Genomic DNA, 18913 nt, shown 5'->3' on the forward strand with positions numbered 1-18913 from the left:
AGTCTGATCCAGCCTTATATTCCTCCCACCATTATCCCACACTCTTAAAATCCATTGCCACACATATTTCCCTGATTTCTGTCTATATAAATTGGAAAACTCACACAGTTCTTTTGGAGTATAACATACCCCCTCATGTGTGATACTGTGTACCTCACCTTTAGGGGCCTGTTGGGACTTTAGTTTAGTTATAGGTCTAGAAGAAATGAGGGGTGGTGGGGGTGGGTCATGGAAAGAATTAGAAATGTCTTCCAAGCCATTTTCTTCAGGGCCTTGATTTGCAGTTTCATTTGGTGAAACAGGATTAGTCACTCTAGGGCTAATCCCTTCAGGAGGAGGTTGGGTGGCCAATTCCTCAAGGCAGGCTGGAGGTAGGGTGGCTATGTCCTCAGGGAAGACTATTACAGGGTTATTTAGAGAAGACTCAGCATGGCCTAGGGTTTCAACCTCGCCCCCAACATCATTATCAATCCATATGACACCATCCCATTTTTCAGGGTCCCACTCCTTTCCAATCAATGCCCTCAGTTTAACAGCAGACACCATGCAAGACTGAGATTTCAGTTTATGTTGTAAAGTTGCTACACTACCAGTAAGATTCTGAGTCTGATTTTCAGAGATCTCAAGTCTACGGCTACAGGAAATAAGATTTTCCTTCAGGATACTCATAGAAATGTCTACATCTTTCAGACGGCACTTAAGCTTCTCGTTTGAAACCTTAAGCCCATCCCTTTCACCCCTTAATGTAGACTGTGTATCTAACAACAACAAAACAACATCTCTATAATTCTTATTTCTACAAAACTCTGTAAATGTGTCAAAAACATTATCCCCCAGAGTCTGGCTTCGTACAAACGAAGCATTAGGAAAATCGAATGATATTTTGACTATCTCCTTTGCCAACTCACTCCATGGATTGGGAGTGTCATTCTGATTACAGGAATCAGAGTCCTTAGTGTCTCTGAGTCCAGTCAGAGTAGAAAACCATTCATAAAAACCCATTTTTAAGATTCTGTTTCTTAAGAACCACTCCTGGTACCAAGATGTATTAGTTAGGGTTCTCTAGAGGAACAGAATCAACAGGGAACACTTGCAAATATAAAATTTATAAAAGTGTCTCACGTGACCGCAGGAATGCAGAGTCCAAAATCCACAGGACAGACTGTGAAGCTGACTACTCTGATGGATGGCCTGGATGAACTCCACAGGAGAGGCTCACTAGCCAAAGCAGGAATGCAACCTGTCTCCTCTGAGTCCTCCTTATAAGGCTTCCCATGATTAGATTTAGCATCACTAATTGCAGAAGACACTTCCCTTTGGCTGATTACAAAAATGGAATCAGCTGTGGATGCAGCTGATGTGATCATGACCTAATGCTTTGAAATGTCCTCATTGCAACAGACAGACCAGCGCTTGCCCAATCAGATAAACAACTTGGCCAAGTTGACACGTGTCCCTAACCATGAAAAAGCTGTAGATAATTTTGGGTAGAATTGACATCTTAACTACATTTATACTTCCTATCTATCAATAACGAATGTCTTTCAACTGATTTAAATCCTTTCTAATTTCTTTTAGCAATATTAGGTAGTTTTCTGTGTACAGGTCTTTTCAATATAGGGTTAAGTTTATTTTTAGGTACTTGATTATTTTAGTCGCTATTTAGAATGAAATTTTTTCCTTAATTGTCTCCTCAGGTTAAGACTTGCATATAGAAACATATCTGATTTTTGCACATTAACGTTGCATCCTGCCACCTTTTGGAATTTGTTAGCTCAAGAAGCATTGTCATACATTTCTCAGGATTTTCCAAATATAGCATCATGTCATCTGAAAATAATGAAAGGTTTGCTTCTTTCTTTCTCACTTGGATGGCTTTTACTTATTTTTCCTGCCTTAACTGCTCTAAATAGAACTTCTAGTACAATGTTGAATAATGGTGCAGTGGGTATATTTGTCTCATTCCCAATTTTTGGAAGAAGGATTTCAGTCTTTTACCCTTGAGTATGATTCTGGCTATGGGTTTTTTATATGTGCCCTTTCTCTTACCGAGGAAGTTTTATTTGATTCCTAACTTTTGAAATATTTTTATCAAAAAAGATGGTGAATTCTGTCCAATGATTCTTCGCATCAATCTAGATGATTAATTAAGTTTTCCCTTTTCATTTGTTGATATGCTGTTTTACATTGATTGATTTTCTTGTGTTGACCCAACCTCACATTCTAGTATAATTCTCACTTGATTGTGGTGTATAATTCTTTAAATGTGTCATTGGATTCAATTTGCTTGTATTTGCTGAGTATATTGCATCTATATTCTTTATGGAGATTGGTCTCTAATTTTCCTTTCTTATAGGATCTTTAAACAGTTTTGGTATTAGAGTGATGTTATCTTCATTGCTTTGGAAGAGTTTGAGCAGCATTTTTTTTTGTTTTTTTTTGTAATATTTGATAAAATTCCTCTGTGAAGCCTTCTGACCTTGGGGTTTTCTTTGTAAGATTTTTGGTGACTGATTTAATCTCTTTAATTATGGTTTGTTTGTTGAAATCTTCTATTTTTTCTCAATCACTGTAATTTGTTCGTGTGCATCTAGGAATTTAGCCATTTCTTCTAAGTTGTCTAATTTGTTGGTTAGTATCTTCATGATTTTTATTTTACTTCTTCAGGACCCATTCTGAGAACCGTACATTATTTCTGATTTTCTATATTTGCATCCTCTTTTTTTTTCTTTGTCCACCTGGCTAAGGGCCCATTGATTTTTTCAAAGGACCAATTTTTGGTTTCATTGATTTTTTGTATTCTGTTTTTTTTCCCTCTCCAATTCATTTAATTCTTCTTCAATCTTTGTTATCTATATTCCTCTATTTGTTTGGGGGTTGGTTTGTTGTTCTTTCTCTAGTTCCTTCAATTGAGCAGTTATATCCTTAAATTCTCTCTTTCTTTCTAAAAATGAGCATTTAGTGCAGTTTCCCTTTCATTACTACCTTTGCCATGTCCCATATATTTTGATCTGTTGTATTCTATTTACATTCATCTCTATGTACTTGCCAATTTCTCTAGTATTTTCTTCTTTGACCTGCTAATTATTTAAATGTACATTATTTAATCTCCATGTATTTGTGAAAGTTCTGCTTCTTTAGTGGTTATTGATTTCCTTCACTCTATTTTAATCAGAGAAATAATTTCAATCTTTCTAAATATAAACACCTGTTTTGTGTCCAGCATATTATGTATCATAGAGAAGATGCCTGTATCAGTAGAGAAGAATGCATTTTCTGCTGTTTTGTCATGTAATGATCTATATATGTCCCTTAGGCCTAATTATTTTATCAAGATATTTAAATTCATGATTTTCTGGCTGATCGTATGTCTGATGGTTCTTTCTATAAAGGAGAGTGCTGTACTGACTTCTCCAACTATTATTGTTGAAAAGTCCATTACTCCCTTCAGTTTTTCTAATGTTTGCTTTATGTACATTAAAGTTGAATAATTGACTGCATGAACATTTATGATTGCTATTTCTTCTTGTTGAATTGTCCCTTTTATTAATATGTAGTGTCCTTTTTTGTATCTTATGATGCTTTACATTTAAGTCTTTGTGGGTCTCATAACAGTAAAAATACTCCTGCTTTCTTTGGCCTGCAACTTCCATGGAGAACTTTTTCTATCTTTTCACTTCAATCTGTTTTCTTCCCTGGGTCTAAGATGAATCTCTTGTAAATAACATATTGATGGGTCATATTCTTAATCCATTCTGCTGATCTATACTTTATAATTGGTGAATTTAGTCTGTTAATACTCAAAGTTGTTACTCTAAAGGTAGTTCTTGAACCTACCATCTTATCCTTTGATTTATATTTGTCAAATCTTTATATTCTTTTCCCTCTTTCTCTTTTTATTCTTTAAGTTACACTTACTGGTACTATTCAATTCTGTGCCTCTCTCCAGTCCTCCAGGCCCTATCTTTCTTTTCACCTAATGAAGTCCCTTTAGTACTTCTTCTAGGGCCATCTCTTGTTGGGAATTTCTCTCAGACTTTGTCGTTGACATTTTTTATCACTCCCTTACTTTTTTCAAGGACAATTTCGCTGGTTACAGAATTAAATTCACCTAAAATCAGTTCACCAATTAAAAATTTACCAGATGTCCAAATTACCAACAGGTAACTAACAGAATACCAATTCAGTAATTTAGCTTTTAGGTAAATGGCCTAAAGTAGTGCACCAATTTGAAAATATTTTGTACCCCAGAAGAGCCATGTTTTAAGCCAAATCCAATCTTGTGGAGGCAGCCCTTTCATTTCATCCTGATTCAACATCACAGTGTGTACACTTTTGATTAGATTATCTCCATGGAGAAGTGACTCACCTATCTGTGGGTGTAAATTCTTGATTAGGTGGAGATGTGACTCCAACCATTCCAAGTGGGTCTTGATTAGTTTATTGGAATCACTTAAAAGAGGAAACATTTAGGACAGATGCAGAAATGACAGAAGCCTCAGAGCTGACAGAGGGCTGACAGAGCAGAAGCAACAGAGAGCTCACACAAGTGATGAAACTTGGAAAACAGAGACACGGATGTTTGGAGATGCTTGGAGCCCAGAAGATGTCACCATGAGGTCCTAAGCAAACCAGAAACTGGAGAGAGCCAAGGGAAGTTAAGAGATGAAAGCCAACCCTGGAGAAGCAAAGTTAGGAACCCCCACAGGAAGAGCGGCTGTAAGCAATGAAGCACAATGGCAAGGGATGAGCAGATGCCAGTCACATGGCTTCCCAGGTGACAGAGGTGTTCCAGACCCATGAGTCTTAAGTTTAGGTATCTTTCCCTGGATGCCTTAATTTGGACATCTTCATTTCCTTAGAACTGTAAACTTGTAATTTAAATTTCCTTTTTAAAAGCATTCCATTTCTGGTATATCACATTCCAGCAGTTTATAAAATAAAACATGAAGTCATAAAATAATTACACTAAATTATTAATTCAGCAATGACATACTTCTACTTTCAATATAGCTTAATGCTGTTCCTCTTAAATAAAAAGGCCTGAAAAATATATAAATTGTAAAACACAAAAAAATGATGTTCAATAGATTTAGATGGAAAATCCATAAAAAATGAAAAAGAAATTGAGTTATGTTAGCTTGGCCAAAATTTGGAGGTACAATTTCCAGAGAGTTCCAATCAATGGTGTTCTAGTTTGCAAGCTGCTGCAGTGCAATATACCAGTAATGGAAGGAATTTTTAAAAGGGGAATTTATTAAGTTTCTAGTTTCTAGTTCTCAGGCTGTGAAAATATCCAAATTAAAGCAAGCTTATAAAAGTGTTCAATCTAAGGCATCCAGAAACTATACCTTGGTTCAAGGAAGCTGATAAAGTGCATGGTTTCTCTCTCAGCTGGAAATGATCAACATGTTGATGTCTGCTGGCTTCCTATCCAGCTTTTTGTTTCATGAAGTTCTCCAGAGATATTTTTCTCTGGCTGTGTGAGCTCTATAGCTCTGAAGCTTCTTCCAAAATGGTGCCCATTAAATGGCTCCAGTAAGCAACACCACATTGAATGGGTGGAGACACATCTCCATGGAAATCACCTAATCAAAGATACTACCCAAAATTGGGTGGGTGTATCTCCACAGGAACAATCAAAAGGTCCCACCCAGCAATACTGAATGAGGATTAAAGGTCATGGCTTTTCTGAGGTCCACAAGAGATTCAAAGTCTCACAAAGGATAAAATGTCAGGCAGCAGGAAGGACATGTTAAATCTGGGCTCAGAAAAGCATTTATGAAGAACTGTGATGGAAATAGACTAAATATAATAAATACTAGCCACTTTAACCCAATCCCTAGATGTCTCCTCTCCTCTCACATGCAGATATACCAGCTCAACTCCAGTGAGTTTGTGCTAAGTAACAAACTGTCCCAAACCTCAGAACATGCAGCAGAAGCATTATATACACTCTCATCCATATTGTAGGTCCACTAAGGCAGCCCAGCTTCAGGTTGAACTGGAGAAACTCTGCTTCACGTGTATTGGTTCTGCAGCCCAGGCTAAGGGGCAGCAGCAAACCAGAGAAAATTCTTGATGGTGGCATAGGCAGAGGATGGCAAACTGGAATACATCAACCTCTCAAGGCATGGCTTTAACTAGCACAGTTTCATTTCCACCAGATTAAATTAGAGAAGGTCATAATGTGACTGAGCTCAAAGTCAAAAGGTGGAAAAGCACACTTTACCTTTCCTGGGAAGATGCAAATTTTCATGGAAAACGGCACGGGCAAAAAAGGGATAAAAAATTGGGCCAGTTATTCAATCTGACACAGGAAAGCTTGGTTAACACAAGTGAAAACATTCCCAGACATAATTCACCATCTATTACCTGTACCATAATCCATTCTTGAGAAAGTAAACCTAAGAATGAAGAAAAGTAGGTGAGGCAGTTAACTCGATATATAAAATCCTTGATATGCATTATTTTCAAGAAAACTGAAAATTAAAATATGCAAAAATTCTCCTGTGTACACTGCTTATTGCAGACTCAGCAAAACATAAGTGCTATAAGTTTTATGAAAAGTTTAAAGAAGTATGGTTTTGGTGAATTAAAGTTCAGCAAATCAGTCACATAAATGGTAATTCACTTAAACTGGAAAATTGCTATTTTGGTGAATTTATTGGCAGTGAATTATCCTAGCACCTTAGGAGCAGGTACATACATGTGAGCAAAATGCAATCCCCTATGTTCACAGACTCCAGGACAGCTGGTTCTAGCTTAGAACCCCCAGGCACTCACATCCCATGATCTGCCTCCTTTATACTCAGGAGGGAAACTGAGGCAGCATCTGTGACACTAGGGGAGACAGTTCTTTCACTTGGCCCCAAACCCCCATGCCACAGAAGTTGACTCAGAACTTACCCAGAGCGTAGCACTGGGTCCTATGCAATCTGCCCCAGAGTCAGCCATCCTAACCCTCTCATTATCCCCTATATGCACCCACCACCAATACCCCACCTGTAGCAGGCACTCCTCCCTTAAGGATGGAAGTGTGGCACTCCTCATGCAGCAGCATGCCCAGTTGATGGTAAAACTGGCTGGTTCCAAACTGATAACACTATCTGAGTGCCCACTGCCAACACACACATCCACAGCTTCCTTTGCATCTAGGAAGACATGTGGCCAGGTTCAGGACAAGAAGGAAAGTAATATGAGGAATTGTCCTGGGGAGTTTTAGGGAAATATGTCACAACATAAAATGACAACTCCACCCTTCTTTCAAGTGAGGGTGTGGTGCCAGGTATGCCATAGCCCTCTTGCCATTTTGACTAGCCAGCCAAAAGAATTGAAGAGAAGACAATAGAGTACACTGACATCATACAAATAACAAACATACCTTGGAACAAGTGGCCTCTAAACTCATTGAGTAAGCAATAGGTGTAATTAGGGCTTAAGTCAAGGGCTGGGAAACTTTTCCTGTAAAGGATGAGATGGGAAATATTCCAGGCAGTACAAACCCATCATGATGGCCAGGTACATGGGAAGAAACCACAAAGCACACTCTCTGCATCCCTGAATCCTGTAAAAGACCAGTGATAATTAAGTCTGCCGGTTGCAGATGAGACAGAGATCACATGTTTGCTGTACAGTTATAGAAAAGTTGTTTCTGTGGGAAAAGGCACCTGATGTTCTGAAAAGACTAAAGTGTTGGAAAGCTGCTTGAGTCTGGGGCAGAAGGAGGCCTTGGGAAACTTGTGTAACTTTTGACTCATCTGGTCACAAGGAAGCAGATGATTCAGCTCATGCTTCCTCCTCCCCCCATTCTTTAGTCACATTTTTTACTTTCTTTACCTCACAGTCCTATAAAATAAACCATGCTGAACCTCTTGGGGTCTTTGAGTCTCCATCTGAACTTAGAATCCCACCTAGTCACAGCTTTAACTATATCTTTGTCTCTTGTGTTTCTTTCTCAGTTCCCTGCCACCTCCCTTCAGTCCTGCCTCTGAGTCACACTGGTCATGGCAGGTGGTGTCTGAACAGGGACATGAATATGGAGGAACTCTATGCCAAGATGAGGGATTGCTCCCATGGTATGCACACAATTTGGAGCTAAGGTAAGGGGTAGTGCATAAAAGTATAGCCAGGTGTAATAATCATGGGACATTCTGGTTCAAAACAATGAGAATTATATGTGAGTATGTTAAAGACTATGCTTAAGGCCTGGGGAGGAGATGTAAGGAGAAGCCAGCTTAATACCTTTTTAGATTTTCTTCAAGAAACTTGCTATTGGTTTCCCAAGGAAGGAACAGTCAATCCGGAGACCTGGGTCAAGATGGGAAAACACCTAAGAGACCACTACACAGCAGAGGGTCCAGATAAAATATCCATTTAGACCTTTTCAATGTGATCCTTAATTCAGGAATGTATTGATCCTGGCCTACATAGTGGCCAGCTCCGAAAAACTGAGATAGCAGAGTCAAGTTGTGAGGAAACTCTAAAAGAAACCATAAGGGGATATGACAGTCTTAAATTATCCTCAAAGAGCTCTGCTTCTGCAGAACTTACCATCCCCCTTAGTTCTGAGAAACCAACCCTTCATAAACCATCAGGTGAGGGTAATGAAAAAAATTACAGGAGAGAGCAAGAATAGAAATATATAATTCTGACCCTGAAGGGGAGGAGAACTGTCTAAACTCATTTTTGCAAGACATTCATTTGAGTACTGCTACAAGTGGGGCTCCTAGCAGTAGGAAAGTGACCTTTGAGTCTAAAACCCATTTCTCTGAATCACATTCTCCCCTTCAAAAAAGGATTCCTGGGGCTCAAGCTGTAGGTGAAGATATCACCAGTTTTGGGGATTTTCCTGTCCTGGAGAAATCAGACCCTAACCACTTTTGCAGTTGCTCTTTTTCAAAGTTTAGAAAATGCCCATTTTGTTAATACTCGAGCTCAAAACACTTCTGCTACGTTGCAAGAGCAAGAAAAAATAAATATTAAATTAGAAGTCAAACTTAAAGCTTTAGAGGTTATAATCATTAGCATTGGAAATGAGGTAGACAGTTTAAAATTCAAACAAAAGTTTCTGTGCCACGCTAATTATCCCGGGCCTTCTCGCATAGCGAGACATGATCCTCTTTGGTCAGCTTCAAGGTCATCTCTCTTCTGCCCCCCGAGGGCCCGACCCTCTAGCCCCCATCTTGGGCCCTGACTGTGCTTTCCAGCCAGAGCAGAGGGGATCAGAGCCCCGATTTAGCCCAGATGGCTGGGGGAACAGTTCGCACACCTCACGACGACTGTATGTTGCTTGAATGTGTGGCAGCGTGCCAGGTAGGAGCTTCTGTCCCCAAGACAAGAGGGCGGTATGAGTCCCCTGCGAAGTCTGAAGCCTGAGTCTGGCACACGGCAGGTGAGGCAGCTAGCTGAGGTGGTCCAGGGGCAGGAACAGCAGGGTCGCAGGTAGTGGAGGATGGGTGGAGTGTCTGGACGAGATGGGAGGGGCCAGACGGATCAGAGGGCAGGGGACGGTGGCAAGGAGAGGAGCTTGGAGCAGAAAACATGCCTTTTGTTGGGTGGGCAAGAATGCCTCAGGCCTCATCCTTCTCCTTGCCTGGCCTTGCCTGGCGCCCTCCTGCCAGTTTTCCCGCTGGCAGGGTCTTTTTGCTGACAGGGCAGCCACAGGCTGAACCGGCCGGCCGGTAAGGGGCACTGGGGGTTTCGGAGAGGGATTTGGGAACTTCAGAAGGATGCAAGTGGGCTGTGCAGGGTGGGGGAAGGGGCGCGAGGCGGTGTGGTCGGACGGGCATGGGGCCGTCCGGGGGCCGAACAGCATTGGGCTGTGGGGAGTGTCCCAACATGACGCATCAGTGCAGCCCTCGCCAGTGCAGGTTCTTGGAGCTACAGGATAAGAAATGTTCCCATCTCGTTTGATCTCAGAAGCTAAACAGGATCGTGCCTGGTCAGTGTTTGGATGGGAGTCCGCTTTGGTATTCCGGGTATTGTAGTGGTTTATTTATTTTTATTTTTTGTGCGTGATGATGTTTTGATGGGGTATATTTCATTTACTGCCTAGTGGGGAATCAAATGATGAAAACTTGTCACACCTGAGTCTCAGTGTGTAGGACGGGGAAACTGAGAGTTAAGGAATTGAACCTGGATGTATGCACGGTTCTGTCTCTTGTTCTTTATTTTTTTTTGCTTTTTAATATTTTTGATGAATCGTTACACACACACTCCGTGCCTGGTGTACAATCAATGGTGGATAATATCATTCCTTTGTTGAATATTGATCACCATGATCATTTCTCAGAACACTGCATCACCTGAGGAGAAGACACAAAAAGAAAGATAAAAAACATATTTACAGTATCCCTGATCCATCCCTGTCGTTCACCACTATAATTTCCTAATACAAAATTTGCATTAATCTTTGTCCACCCTACCATTCATTTATTGTTTACCCACCTTTTCTTTACTCATCCCTCATAGCCTGGATAAAAAGAGCAAGGGAAAGTAGGTTTTCATAATCCCACAGTCACAGAGTAAAGGCTATATCTTTCAACAATCATCTTCAAGAATCAAGACTACTGGAATATCACCCAACAGTTCTAGGTAATTCCCTCCAGCCAGCCCATGACACCATAAACGCACAGTGGAGTTCCATATAGTGCATAAGAATCACCTCCATGATAACACTTGATCTCTTTTTGAAATCTCTCAGCCATCGAGCCTTTCTTTGTCTCAGCATCTTCTTGCTTTTTTGGTCAAGCAGGCTTTCTCAATTCCTTGATGCTGAGTCCTGGCTCATGCCAAGAGAAGTGACCCATGTCTCCAGGCAGATCTACACAGCTGGGATACATGTCCCACATGGGGGGAGGGTAGTCATTCACCTGCAGACTTGCCCTAGAAAGGGCAGGGCACATTTGAGCAATAAAAGATGATCTATGGGGGGGAATCTCAGGACTGACTTTAAGGATGCTTGGTCTATCCATTTCAGGAATTAGGTTCTTAGGGAGGAACACCAAGATTGAGCATTTGGTCAAAGATGTTGCCGTTCTCACCCACATGGGAGAATTTCAGATCATCTCCAAATGGGGATGGATGTTGAATATTTCCTCTTTCGCCCCAATCCCCAAGTGGACCTCAGAACATTTCTTTCTTCACTGCTCAAATTATCCTGGATATATCAAGGCATCGCACTGACCTGGACCAGCTAAGAAGATCTCACACCCACTGGAGGATTGTGTGAACCCACGGCAGACAGTCACAAGGTCCACTAAAGTTAAATTCAAAAATCCATTTCCCAAAACATCTGCTACAATAGTGCCTTTTCCCAGGAGCTTTGTGTCTTGGGGCCTCCCTGACGCCTTCCTTTGGAACCCTCAGCTCCGTGCCCGGTGCATGTGGTGCATTGAGCCCCTACAAGAACCCTGTGTACACGGAAGCAAACCCAAATTGGAGCCTGGAAACAGACAGACAGTCATAGTGAGGCATCCCAGGTTCCCATCCCATCCAGAAGCCGACCGACCCACCGCCTGATTGAAGGCCGCCTGGCGGGCAAGGAGATCAGTACGCATCACAGAACTGGGGGTGGGGAGCAAAAAGGCCTCGGCTTGTGGGGTGCTTGCACGATGGGGGGTAACATGCCCTCCTGTCCTGGCCGCAAACGCAGGGGCTGTAGCCTCCGCGTCACAAACGCCAGTCACAGTGGGTCACAGGTCACAGTGGGTCAGAGGGCGGGGCCCATGGGAGGTGCAGCTGTGCGGGAGACCCCGCCCACCAATCATCCCTGGCCACAGCAGCAGTGTTGGTCTCGGCGGTGCAGGTTGATCCGCCAGCGTCTCCGGGAATCTCAGGCAGGCTCTTGAGCCCCGCCTTTCCAAACAATCCTGGGCCTTCTGGCATGGAGAGGCCCGATACCATGGGTCAGCTCCCATGGCCAGCTCCAAGGGCATCTCTCTCCCAACCCCGAGAACCCGACCCTCTGTCCCCCATTTCGGGCCATGGCTGCGCTTTCTAGCCAGAGCGGAGGGGATCAGAGCCCCGATTTCGCCCAGACGGCTGGGGGAACCGGACGCGCACGTCACAAAGATGTATATTGCTTAAATACACCGCAGCGTACCAGGCTGGACCTTCCGTCCCCAAGACTATTGTGGCCTGTGAGTCTCCTGAGAGGTCCGAAGCCAGAGTCTGGCTCCCGGCAGGTGGTGCACCCAGCCTAGGTTCTCCAGCGGCAGGAACAGTACTGTCGCAGGTAGCGGAGAATGGGTGGGGTGGCTGGTTGAGATGGGATGGGACAGACAGATCAGAGGGCAGGGGACAGCGCTAGGCACTATCTTGGAGCAGAAAACATGCCTTTTGTTGGGTGGTCAAGCATGCCTCAAGCCTCCTCCATTACCTCGCCTGGCCTGGCCTGGCAAGCTCCCACGAGTCCACTGGGAGGCAGCATCGTGGGCTGACAGGAAGGGTCCGGAGCCCTTGCGCAACCGCAGCTAGACTGGCCGGCCGGTAGGGGGAGCTGAAGGTTTCGGAGAGGGGGTTGGGAACTTCAGGAGGACTCAGGCAGTGGCGGGCAAGTGGGGTGTGCAGGGTGGGGGAAGCAGCATGACGCGGCGCAGTCAGACCAGGTGTAGGACCGTCCGGGGGCCAAACAGCGTTGGGCTGCGGGGAGTGTCACAAGATGATGCATCAGCGCAGCCATTGCCAGCGCATGTTCTTGGAGCTACCTGTACCGGGACCTTGCATACAAAACGTCCCCTTCTCGTTTGATCTCAGAAGCTAAACAGGGTCGTGCCTGGTCAGTATTTGGATGGGAGTCTGCTTTGGTATTCCGGGTGTTGTAGTGGTTTGTTTATTTTTATTTTTTTGTGTGTGTGATGATGTTTTGATGGGATATATTTCATTTACTGCCTAGTGGGGAATCAAATGAGGAAAAACTTGCCACACCTGAGTCTCAGTGTGCAGGATGGGGAATCTGAGAGCTTCGGAATTGAAACTGAGTATATGCACGGTCCTGTCTCTTGCTCTTTTTACTTTTTTTTTGGCTTTTTAATATTTTTGATAAGTCTTCACAAAGATACACTCCTTGTCTGGTGTACAACCAATGGTGGATAATATCATTCCTTTGTTGAGTATTGATCAGCTTGATCACTTCTCAGACCGCTGCATCACCCTAGAAGAAGACACAAAAAGAAAAATAAAAAAACATACATACAGTATCTCTAATCCTCCCTGTCATCCACCATTATAATTTCCAAATACACAATTTATATTGTCTTTGTCCACTGTACCATTCATTTATTCTTTGTCCACCTTTTTTTACTCACCTCTCATAGCCTGGATAAAAGGAGCAAGGGAAAGTATGTTTTCACAATCCCACAGTCACATGGGAAAGGTTATATCTTTTGACAGTTGTTTTCAAGAATCAAGGCTACTGGAATATCACCCAACAGTTCTAGGTAATTCCCTCAGCCAGCCCATTATGCCATAAACACACAGTGGAGTTCCATATAGTGCATAAGAATCACCTGCAGGATAACACCTGCTCTCTCTTTGAAATCTCTTAGCCACTGAACCTTCATTTGTCTCAGCACTCTCATGTTCTTTTGGTCAAGCAGCCTTTCTCAATCCCTTGATACTGAGTCCTGGCCCATGGGAGAAGCAGTGTCCCATATTTCCAGGTAGATTTGCACAGCTGGGAAACATGTCCCACATGGGGGAAGGTAGACATCCACCCTCTGAATTGGCTTAGGGAGGACAGGTCACATATGAGCAACAAAAGATGATTGATGGGGGTGCCTCTAAGGACTAACTGTAGGATGCTCGATCTATCCATTTCAGGAATTAGGTTCTTATGGAGGAATGCCAAGATTGAGTACTTGGCACAAGATGTCACTGTTCTCACCTGCTTGGGACAATTTCATATAGTCTCCAAATGGTGATGTGGAATATTTCCTCTTTCTCCCAGTCCCCAAGGGGACCTCAGAACATTTGTTTGTTCACTGCTCAAATTATTCAGGGATATATCGAGGCATCACACTGATCTGGACCAGCTAAAAAGATCTCACACCAAACTGAGGATTTGGTGAACTCTCAGTGGACAACCAGAAGGTTCACTAAAGTGAAATTTGGAAATCCTTTGCCCAAAATGTCTGCTTCCTAAGTGCCTTTTCCCAGGCGCTTTGTGTCTTGGCACCTCCCTGATGTCCTCCTTTGGAATCCTCAGCTCTGTGCCCTGGGCATCTGATGCATTGAGCCCCTTCGTGAACCCTGTGTACACTGAAGTAAACCAAAATTGGAGACAGGGAAACAGACAGACAGTCTTAGCAAGGCATCCCAGGGTCCCATCCCATCCAGAAGCAGACAGACCCAGCACTTGTTTGAATGCCGCCTGGCCAGCAAGGCAATCCATACACCTCCCAAAACTGGAGATGGGGAGCATGATGGCCTTGGTTTGTGGGGTGCTTGCATGATGTGGTCTACATGCTCATTTAAATTTCATACATCTATAGCAGTAACATGGTTAAGTGATTTTATTTGCTTTACAAACACTACAAAGAAGAAAATGGGAAAATATGAATGAACCTTACAAATGACACCCCTGAAGCAAACATTTTGGAAAATTGAATTGAGTAAGACTCTTCTGACAACTGTTACTTTGAAACTTGCTCAGAATGCTTTTTTTCTTAACTCAGAATATATCATAAAAGAGCTAAAATGGAGCACAGGTATTATTCTGAGTTCTTTATATTTCTCCCAAAGCAGAATCAGGTTCTGCTGTCCTTTTCTTTCTATATGTATATATACATAACACATTCTAGTTCCTAAGACACTTGATTACATCTTGCAGCATGGGGACATATGGACCCCAAGGTGCTTAGGTAGGGGTTCAGATCCCATGATAGAAAATATTTCAGATAAGTAGTTTACTTTCTCAGTGTAAAACAAACCTTGCAATTCTAATAATTTGCTGATTTTTCACTTCATGGAACTAATGTTCACTTTTCATAATAGTAGCCAATGGGCAAAATTCACAAGAAAGAGACCAATGAAGTTTTATCTGCCTATGGAAAGGAACAACAATCCCCATAACCTACAAGTGGCAGGAATCCCTTGGGGCAGGAATCCCAAGGAGTGTATGGTGGAGGAGGGGCCTCAGTCACCCACTGTGCTTAAGCCACACCTCTGCTGAGTTTGTACCACTCCTGCAGCTCCCTACAGTGTAGACTGGGAACACTTGCTTGAGCTGGGGATGTTCCCAGTGGGATGTGTGGCCTTGGAAAGATCACTCTCTTTAGGTACCCCCACCCAGATTCACCAACAAACTGTGGATATTTCCTGACTGGACAGAGCAGAGGGCCTGTGAGATGAAGGAGGGGAAGCTGATCCAGGTGGATGGCACCTCCAGGTGCCATCACATAGGAATGCAAAGAAACCCATTGTGATGCATTTTAATTATCACAATGGGATTGGCCAGAGAGTTGGGGGTGGGAAAAATAACTTGTGTCTTGGGCCTAATGTGGACTGAAGAGTCTGGGTCCCCCACTCATCTTTCTTCTGTAAAACCTTCCTTCCTGATTTCCTCCCTATTGACTGTGCTGAAGAGTCCACTTCACCCTGCATCCAGGCTGGCATTGAAGAGTCTCAGCCCTATCTCAGGGATTTAGCCAGAGAGAGAGGAAGAGGTGCATCCTCCAGCAGGCACTCAAAACATGCTTTCTTCACACCATGATGACTCAAATTGTCTCAGAAATGCCTTGCAGTTCAATTTCCAGGAGACTGGTGCTGTTTCCACACTGAGGATGGAGCTTCATACCCATGGGACCAACCAGGGAGGCAAAGTCAGCTCTGGGATATCTTGGCCATTTGCAGTGAGTAAAATGTTTTCTCTTATTCCTGCTTTTGAGGAGGCATCTTTGCCAGTGGCTCACCCAAGAAGTTTTTTCCTGAAATAGCAAACATTGAATCTCTTTCTCTGCATTCCTTCCATGTGGTTTATACTTTTCCTCTAATATTGATGCAAGGCTTATTTTTCCAGAGTATCTATTTATTGATCGGATTGCCTACTTAAAATCCTGGCATGCTATTGAATCCTTTTATGGACCCAGGATTGTTCCTGGAGAAAATCCTGGTTGAGAGTCGGAAAAAGGGGAAAACATCTAAAATGCTAAAATGAATATGCAAAATATTAGATATTTCCAGCTAGATAAGTTGGGGACAGGGTGGTCCTGGTTGAGCCATATGGGAGCCTGATAGGAAAGGTCAAGTAATGTCCCTCTATATTGGCTTTCATAAATTTTTAATGGTTCATTTTTCTTGCAATGCTAACATAGTCTTAAAATGTCAACAAGTGTAACTGCAGCTATTACAAATCCCAACATTGTTTTAATTTTAAATATGTTATTTACTCATGGAACCAAAATTTACTATACTTTTTATTTTCCTTTGTAATAGAAGCCAGCTCATTAATAATATTGTTGAAATATTCTTCTTAATTTCTCTTTTTAATTGAGAAAATTGCCACATTGGAAAATTTCTCAGGACCCAACAATGATCTTAAATTATTTTTAAATAAGTGCAGCTTACTAAAATATCTTTAATTTCATTGTGACTAATATTGTTTGTAAAATATATAGACAGATCAATAGTGGTCATAATTGCTCAGTATGAGAATGTACTAAATGCCACTGAATTGTATGGTTTAAATGATTTTTATGTTTTGTGAATTTCATCTTAAGATAGGTATATGTCACCTTCAAATTAGGACAAACTTGCACCAAGTAAAATTTGTGAATAAGAGAAATCTGTTTTTGAAACATTCCATATGATGTTGATTTTCAGTACCAACATACTGCTTAAACCTCTCTAAAATGAACTTTCTTGAACACTTAAATTGTTAGTATATTTTAAAACTGAGTTAGTGACTGCTTTTTGTAAACCATGTTTTCAGTAAAATTTAATTTTTCCTGTTAAAAATTCAAAATATGAAAGCATATAGTTTAATTTTTACATCTCCATTTAAAAGATGAAATTAAGACATTTATAATTGCAATTTTTATATGTCTCTTTCCCATAATATTCTTATGTTTATCTGGTGATGAATAATCCTTAAATTCTTTTCTTTTTCTTGTACTTTCAAATTTGAAAATATAATCACGTGTCAGTTACATTTTACATGAATGAATTCTTCTTTCAAAGTTACTTTTATGTGTGGTAAGCAAGGGGATAGGACTTTTAATAATGATGCACCTTCATATTTTGTCAGGATTTCTTTGTCAAGCTATATTAGCTACTTTGGGTTCAATATAGTATTCCAGAAAAAGTTCTATAAATATTTGTACAAATATTTGCACCAAGGATCTTAACTCCAAAGCAGTTCATTTCTTCAACTACTGCATACACCTCAGATGTACCTAATATTATATGTACATTTGATGAATGTTCATTTGAGTGCAATGTAACCTGATTACATTTGTGCACATCCCAGATTATCACCTAGAGGTAAATTTCAGCATCCTATAAGACCCCAATATTTCCTTACTTGAAAATCCCTGTCATGAGCAAGTTCTTACCTCATGCTCCAGCCAGACAGACTGCTGACGGGTAAAGAGAAAAATTACCATATTCTGGCCAAGCTGCTCTATTCACATCACCAGAAACACCCAAGTACAGAGTAACAAAAGACAGACAAGTAGAAAAAGTTGGAACTGAGATCTGAGCCACCTCCTGAAACCATAGATACTGAGTTCAAACAACGTTCCCCAGTATCATGCCTCTGATTTGGAGAAATGAGTTATATATAAGTAAACATCTTTCTTCATGGCTTTTAGCTTGGGGCAAAGGATGCCATTTTTGACACCAGGCAGCAAATAAAGGGGTTCCTGTGAAAAAAGTAGAATACAAATATCCTACTGTTTCCACAGACACCACAAAAGCACTTAAGATACCAAAGGCTTAATGCTATTTATAGAATATTCATACTTTTCCTCCTTAATATTATCCAGACTCTTACAAGGGCAATTACTTTCACAACTTTCATTGAACTGCTTTTTATTTTTCCCTGTCACAATATAGTTTAAATATCTTCTGTTTATATTGATTGCAGGCTATTTTCAAAATTGCTGCTGTATACCACATTTAACAGCTTTTACTGATTTGCTTTGAGATTCTTCACAGATCCATGATATAAATAATGATGTGATAAACATCCTTCCTCATACTTTTGTTCTGTAGCTATATATTAAATATAATTATTTAAACTGATTTCCTCCTGCCTTTCCTACTCCAAGTTCCTCATTTAGTTTGTCATTATCATCTAAAAAAATGCTATGCATTTATTTCTATCTCCAAGTGGTTTTTTATTTCCTTTCATGACTTATTGGTTATCTAAGAGTATTATTTACTTTTGACATATTTGAATTTTTCAGTTTGCCTTCTGTAACTGACTTTTAGTTTCATTTCATTTTGGTCACAGAAGATACTTATGATATCAGTGTTTTTAGAAATGCCATGGGATTACATAAGGCCTAACCTAGGTAATATATATATGTGTAATTGAGAAGAGTTGTATTTTGCTGGGTCTAGTTTGTTTATAGGTTTGCAAAGTCTTCTTTCTATATTGATCTTCTGTTTACTTTTTCTATCCATTTATGAAAGTGGGTAATTGATATCTTTAACTATTTTTATGGAATGGTTTTTCCCTTCAAAACAGTCATATATTTTGGTGCTGTGCTTTTACATGCATTATCATTTATATATATGATATACATATGTATATATGTTATTTTTTACAAAAAAGGATAAAAGTACATTGTGGTGATAAAAATGATTTAAGCATTATATCCTCCTATATTCTGAAGCAGTTATAAGAAAAAATCTGAGAGGATCATATGGTAGCCCATGACAAACTCTGGGATCTGTCCTGTAAGTA

General features: G+C 41.2%; 1 long non-coding RNA gene across 1 annotated transcript in view; it reads left to right on the forward strand.

Moving 5' to 3' along the window:
* Positions 1-11781: 11781 nt before the first annotated feature.
* The window catches only part of LOC143672907 (uncharacterized), a 38909-nt gene continuing 31777 nt past the window's right edge, over positions 11782-18913 (forward strand). Inside the window, exons 1-2 of the long non-coding RNA XR_013170097.1 lie at positions 11782-12238; positions 15588-15854. This is a non-coding gene — a long non-coding RNA (uncharacterized LOC143672907). The remainder of the gene's footprint in view (positions 12239-15587; positions 15855-18913) is intronic.

Source organism: Tamandua tetradactyla (assembly GCF_023851605.1).
Source record: "Tamandua tetradactyla isolate mTamTet1 chromosome 22 unlocalized genomic scaffold, mTamTet1.pri SUPER_22_unloc_1, whole genome shotgun sequence".
Classification (NCBI taxonomy): domain Eukaryota; kingdom Metazoa; phylum Chordata; class Mammalia; order Pilosa; family Myrmecophagidae; genus Tamandua; species Tamandua tetradactyla.